Source organism: Muscardinus avellanarius (assembly GCF_963383645.1).
Source record: "Muscardinus avellanarius genome assembly, chromosome: X".
Taxonomy (NCBI): domain Eukaryota; kingdom Metazoa; phylum Chordata; class Mammalia; order Rodentia; family Gliridae; genus Muscardinus; species Muscardinus avellanarius.
In genome coordinates this window covers 27,701,742-27,709,309 of record NC_137792.1, presented here as the reverse complement: position 1 = coordinate 27,709,309, position 7,568 = coordinate 27,701,742, and positions in this window count along the sequence as shown.

Below are 7,568 nucleotides of genomic sequence, written 5' to 3'. Positions count from 1 at the left end.
TAAATTATCAATTTTCACAAGCAAAAATAATTCTTAGAAAATCTGGAAAATTTTTAAATCCTGTTTTGAAAAAAAAAACTGTTTCAGATTTATTTTTAAGACTTCATTCAAGTTTCAACAATGTATATAAAAATCTTTCATTTGGAAATGTAAGTGTATACAGTATCAAGTAGATAGAAAGAAAATTAGTGAGGATTGCCTTTGATCAACATATGTTCTATGTATGTGTTAAGGGTCTCTTACCTCTCAAATAAAAATCACATGGAACACATTTTTAATTGACAAGTCATAATTATGTACACTTATGGGGTGCAATATTATGTTTTGATATATGTATACAATGTAATATGATTAAATCAAGCTAACAGCTGGGCGTGGTGGCACACGCTTGTAATCCCCGCACTTGGGAGGTGGAGACAGGAAGATTGCACAGGTTCAAAGCCAGCCTCACTGGCTTAAGAGACCCTGTTTCCAAATAAAAATATAAAACATAGGTGTCTGGGAGTGTAACCTGGAGGTAGAAGGGTTTCCAAGAACCCCAGTACCACCAAAAAAAAAAAAAAATCAAGCTAACATGTATAACAAAACACCATTTTTGTGGTGAGGCATTTGAAATTTTCTCTCTTAATTATTAAAAAAAGTCCATTATTAGTTATCATCATCCTGTTCTGTAATAGATCTCCAAATATATTCCTTCTGTCTAACTGAAACTTTATATTCTTTAACTGACAACCTCACAATTCTTCCTTCTCCATCCCCACCTCAGGCCTCTGATAACTATCACTCTACTCTCTACATGAACGAGTCCAATGTTTTTAGATTTCAAATACAAGAGATCATACTGTTTGCTTGTCTTTCTGTGCCTGGATTATTTCACTTAAGATAATGCCCTCCCTCTAGTTTCACCCATAATGTCACAAAATGATAGAATTTCTAAGACAGTCATCATTTTTAAGACTCCAGGTAAATCAAATAAATCACAAATGTATTCTAGTGCTATATTGGCTGACATTTTAGATTCCAATTACATCATTTACTCAATCTACAAATATTATTGAGTAATTTAGAAGCACTTACATGATGTGAGAAAGACAAATGGTGAAAATACAGTGATCCCCAACTAAGAGAGAAAAGAATTATCTGTCTTTTCAGAGAATATTACAAGTAGAACCATACACCTTGATCAACAAAATGGTCTCAATTAGTGCCCATTAAAACCGTGAGTGCTGAGCCGGGCGTGGTGGCGCACGCTTGTAATCCCCGCGCTTGGGAGGCGGAGACAGGAGGATCGCGCAGGTTCGAAGCCAGCCGCGCTGGCGTAAGAGACCCTGTTTCAAAAATATAAAATAGGTTTGGGAGTGTAGCCCGGAGGAAGAAGGGCTTCCAGGAACCCCAGTACCACACACACACACAAAAAAAAAAAAAAAAAAAAAAAAAAAAACCGTGAGTGTTGATATCCCTTTATTTAACACGTGGAAAAATGAAATGAGGCTGACAAAATAAGGAGATTCACTCAAGATGAGTAAATGACAAGCTAGAAGACTGGGTGACCTAATTCAACCCTTTTTTCTTCTGGCAAGTTCCTTTCCTTCCAAAAAAGCTAAGAATTTGACCAGCCAGTAGCCAAGCAGTACTTAAAGCTCTAAGACTGAAACTGTCTCCCCTATTCCAGTTTAACAATGTTTACCAGAGGAATAGATCATATTTCCATGGTCAACTCCAGTTACTAGACAGCTGAATTAGGATATTAGGAAACAACAGGGATCCATAACTCAGCACCAAGTAAAATGGATGAGTACAGAAACAAAACCACTCTTTAGCACTCAGTTTTAATGCTAAAAATGAAAATCAAGGCCTGGCGTGGTGGCGCATGCTTCTAATCCCCGTGCTTGGGAGGCAGAGACAGGAGGATCACACAGGATCAAAGTCAGCCTTGCTGGTTTAACAGACCCTGTTTCCAAATAGAAATATAAAATAGGTCTGGGAGTGTAACCCGGAGGTAGAAGGGTTTCCAGGAACCCCAGTACCACCAAAAAAAAAAAAAAAAATCAAGTAATCCCAACAATACCAATGTCAATATAGACATTTCTAGGATTCCAAATCTCAAAGCTTTCAGCACAACACCTGGAGCTTATTGCTTCAACATGCATCCATCTAAGATACATGAGCAACTGTGATCTTTACTACCAGTTAAGTATTCAGGTCTCAGTCCTGGTTACACATTAGAATTACTATCACAGGACTAGAAGTTCTGATTTAATTTTTCTTAGATGGGCTTTAGGCATCAATATCTTTGTGTGTGTGTGTGTGTGTGTGTGTGTGTGTGTGTGTGTGTGTACATGTGTGTGTGTAATTGAATTGAGGAGTGTTCTTCCTCCAAGCTACTCCCCTACCCTCTTTTATTTTAAATTTGGAAATGGGATTTTGCAAAATTTCTGGGAGCCTCATTAAGTCGCTGAGGCTGTCTGCAAACCTGCAATCCTCCTGATTCTTCTATTTAATAGATAATGATGAACGTTTTAACTGGAGCAGTCTTATTTGAAAAATAGATCATAGTTCACAGCATACTAGATATGTTTGTAAATAAATTAATGACATGAAAAATAAGAAACCAACAATGATACATGATTAATCACCCTATACTTCACTTGGATTTACCTAGTTTTTATACTGTCTTTTTAAAATTTATTGGTGCACTAAAATCATACATCATTATGACGTACAGAATCATAGGGGCATACAGCACACATCACATTTTTTGCCCTTCCAAATTCTCAATTCATTCCTCCCCCTTCGTTCTTTCTCAAGTTCGGCTTAGTGACTGACTTTGATATGTTCATGAATGTATATTATGCACATTAGAATGTTTTCCTCTTCCCCTCTCCTATCTCCCTGAGTTAGGTCACCTTCTTTACTCATCTAAGGGTTTTCCTTTGTCTAGAGTCCCTCCTATGTCCCATTTTCTCCCTAGCTTTCACACATTAGGGAGAACATCTGACTTCACATTTTGTGACTAGCTGATCTCACTTAGCATAATTTCTCCAGTTCCACCCATTTCCCTGCATAAGATATGATTTTGTTCTTCTTTATGGCTACTTAAAATTCCACTGTGTACATACTCCACAGTTTTATAATCCACTCATCTGTTAATGGACATCTTGGCTGGTTCCATAGTTTGGCTATGGTGAATTGTGTGGCTATAAACATGGATATATATGGATTAGTTTGGTAGATTGGTTTCCATTCTTTGGGGTAGATACCCAGAAGTGTTATTGCTGGGTCATATGATAGGTTCATTTTTATTATTCTGAGGATCTTCCATACTGTTTTCCAAAGTACTTGCACTAATTTCCAATCCCACCAGCAATGTATTACAGTTCCTACTTATCCATACACTTGCCAACATTTGTTGTTGATTTATTTTTAATTATTGCCATTCTAGTTGGGGCTAGGTAAAATCTCAGAGCAGTTTTAATTTGCATCTCTCTGATTGTTACTGATGTTGGACATTTTCTTATATATTCATTGGCTATTTAAATTTCTTCCTTTGTGAAGTGTCTGTTTAGTTCACTTGCCCATTTTGATTGGGTTGTTTTTCTAGCAGTGAGTTTCTATATTTTAGGTATTAGTTATCTATTGAAAGAGTAGCTGGAAAGATTTTCTTCCATTCTATTAGCTCTCTGTTGAGGTTCTTGAGTTTTCTTTGCTACACAGAAGCTCTTTGTTTTATTAGAATTTCACATATTGATTCTCCTTTCAAATTTGTATGCCTTTGGAGTCTTGTTGGTCAGGTTTTATCTGTGCCTATATGTTAAAGTTTTGGATACATGTCCTTTTTAAAGAGCTACAAGGTCTCTGGTCTGATTTCCCAGTCTTGGATCCATCTTGAATTGACTCCTGCACAGGGTGAGAAAGTGGGGTTTATCGCCATTTTTCTGCATATGGCTAACCAATTTTGCCAGCACTATTTGTTGAAAAGGATACGTTTTTTCCACTGAATGTTTTTGGCCCCTTTATCAAAAATCCAATGACTCTGTGTGGACTTGTTTCTGAGTTTTCTTTTCTTCTCCATTGGTTTATGTGTTTGTGGGTGTTTTTTGTCAATGCCATGCTGGTTTCATTACTGTGGCTTTGTAGCATAGTTTGAAGTCAAGTATTTTGATGTCTCCTGCATAATTCTTGTTTCTGAGAAGCACTTTTGCTATTCTGGTTTTTTTTTGGTACTTAATATATATTTAAGGACTGATTTTTCTAATTCTGTGAAGAATGACCTTGGTAGTTTAATAGTTATTGCATTCAAACTTGAGATAACTTTCAGAAGAATTGCCTTTTTTATTGGCACATTGTAGTAGTACATCTTAATGGAGAACAAGAAGGTAAAGAAATACATGCACATATTACTCATTTAGCCCTTCACCAAATTCCACCCTACTCCCTCCACCTCCCTTCTCATGTTTGGCTTAGTGATTGAATTTGTTATTTTTATGAATATACATCATGTACATTAGGGAATTTCCCTCTTCCCCCTCCCATCCCCCTCAGTTAGGTCACATTATTCGCTCATCTATGATTTCTCCTTCTTTTCTAGAGTTTCTCCTATGACCTTGTTTCTCTTGCTAGGAAGATCATTCAATTTTTTACTTTTTGTGACTAACCTCAGTTAGTATAATGTTCTCCAGTTCCAGACATTTCTCTGCAAGTTTGATGGTATTTATTCTGCCTCTTCAAATTCATGAAAGATCTTTACATCTTTTTTTCACTGTCTTATGTTTTTTTTTTTCTTCTAGAGGTCTTTTACCTCCTTGCTTAGGCTTATTTTTAAGTATTTTATTTGTGTGTGTGTGTGTGTGTGTGTGTGTGTGTGTGTGTGTGTGTGTGTAATATCCTGAGTAGAAGTGTTTCTGAATTTCTTTTTCAGTGAATTTATGGTTGGCATACAGAAAAGCTTCTGATTTTTAAGATTAATTTTGTATCCAGACACTTTGCTATACTTGATGATCAGTTCTATGAGTCTTCTTATTTGAGGTTTCAGGATATTCTAAGTATAATAACATGTAATCTACAAATAGAGATCGTTTTAGTTTTTTCTTTTATTATTTATACTTCTTTGATTTTCTTTATTTGTCTATTACTCTGGCTAGTCTCAAGTAGTATATTAAAAAGGAGTGGTTTTGAATGATTGCCATTCTAGTTGGAGTAAGGTGAAATCTCAGGGTAGTTTTGATTTTCATCTCTCTGGTAATGATGTTGAGAATATTTTTATGCATTTATTGGCCATTTTAAATTCTTCTTTTGTGAAGTGTCTATTTAGTTATTTTTCCCATCTTTTGACTGGGTTATTTGTTTTCTTAGTAGTGATTTTCTTGAGTTCTCTATATAATATAGATATTAGTCTTCTATCAGAAGTGTCAAAAATCTTCTCCCATTCTGTTGGCTCTCGGTTGTGGTTCTTGACAGTTTTCTTTGCTGTACAGAAGCTCTTCAGTTTCATGCAATCCCACGTATTGATTTGCCTTTTAGTTTCTTGTGTTTGTGGGGTCTTGTTGAGAAAGTTTTTACCTGCGCCTATGTGTTACAGTGTTGGACCTATCCTCTCATTAAGAAGCCTCAAAGTCTCTGGTCTAATTTTCAGGTCTTTGATCCATTTTATACTGACTTTTGCGCAGAGTGAGAAAGTAGGATTAATTTTCATTTTTCTGCATATGGTTAACCAGTTTTTCCAACACCATTTGTTGAACATGTTCATCAGTAATATAGGCTTATAGTTTTCTTTTCTTCGGCTGTCTTTATTTTGTTTTGATATTAATGTGATGTTGGATTCATAGAATGTATTTGAGAGAATCCAATTTCTTTCTATTTCATTGAAACATTGAGGAGTATTGGGATTATCTCTTTAATAAAGGTTTTATAAAATTTACCTGGGAAACCATCTGGTCCTGGGCTTTTGTTTGATAGTTAGGATCTTTATTTCTGCCTCAATCTCTTTAATTGCTATTGATTAGTTTAAATGTTCTATAACTTCTTTGTTTACTTTAGAAAATTTGTATGTGTCTAGAAATTTGTCAATTTCTTCTAGGTTTTCCATTTTGTTGGAGTATGCTTTTTCAAAGTAGTTTTTTTTATAGTCCTCTTGGATTCCACAGAATTGGTGCTAATGTCACGTTTTTCATCTCCTTTTTTCGTAATTTGAGTAAATTCTCTTTTCTTTTGGTTAGTTTGGCAAGTAGTTTATCTATCCTTTTTTTTTCATGAACCCAGCTTTTGGTTTTGTTGATTTTGTATTGTTATTTTTTATTCACTACTTCATTGATTTATGCTCTGATTTTAATAATTTCCTGCCTTCTAGTGGCTTTGGGCTTAAACTCTGTTTTTTAAGGACTTTGAGATATGTCATTATGTTATTTGATGACCTTTTGTTCTTCTCATCTGAGCATTCAGTGCTACAAATTTTTCTATTAGTACTGCCTTCAAGGTGTCCCAGAGGTTTTGATATGTTGTGTCTGTGTTTTTGTTGGTTTCTAGGAATTTCTTAATTTCACCCCTGATTTCCTCTATGACCCATTCTTTATTCAGCAATGTGTTGTTCAGTTTCCATGTGTGTATATTCTTTCTCTGTTTTTTTGTTGTTTATTTCTAGTTTTAGTTAATTGTGGTCTGAAAAGATGCTAAAGATTATGTCACTTTTTTGGTTTGAAAAGTGTTTTATTTATTTTTTATTGGTGCTTTATCATCATGCATTTTAATGGAGTACAAAATGAAAGAGGCACACATGCATATATCACCCAGTTAGCCCTTCCCCAATTCCAACCCCATTCCCTCCATCTTCTCTCCTTCTCATGTTTGGCTTAGTGATTGACTTTGATATTTTTGTTAATGTTCATAATCTACATTAGGAAATTTTCCTCTTTCCCCTCCCATCCCAGTTAAGTTGCCTTATTTTCTCATCTATAGTATCTCCTTCTTTGTCTAGACTTTCTCCTATGACCCATTTTCTCCCTAGCTTCTACATATTAAGGAGAGCATCCGGTTTCTTATTTTTTGTAACTGACTAATCTCTTTTAGGAAAATCTGAGTACTTGCTTTGTGGCCCATAATGTTGTCTATTTTCAAGAAGGTTCTGTGAGCACCTGAAAAGAGTACATTCACCTGTAGTTGGATGGAATACTCTGTATATGTCTAATAGGTCCATTTGGTTTATGGTGTTCTTTAGGTATGAGGCATATTTACTGACTTTTTGTCCAAAAGATCAGTCTAGCAGTGTGAGAGGAATGTTGATATCTACGAATATTATTTTATTGTTATCTATGTGTGGCTTAATGTCAAAAAGTTTGTTTTCTGAAAGTAGTTCTGCCCATGTTTGGGGCATAAATGTTGACTATAATTACATGCTCTTCCTGGATTGTTCCTTTACACGCATGGCCCTCAGTGGTTCATAATTAGAGCCATGTGGGCTTCACAAGCACAGCCACATTAAAATAACACAGGGCAGTTTAACACAGAATAAGAAGCAGTTATCAAAAACAAGAGAACAGTCACAAGGAGGAACATTCCAACCTTGACCACCAAGA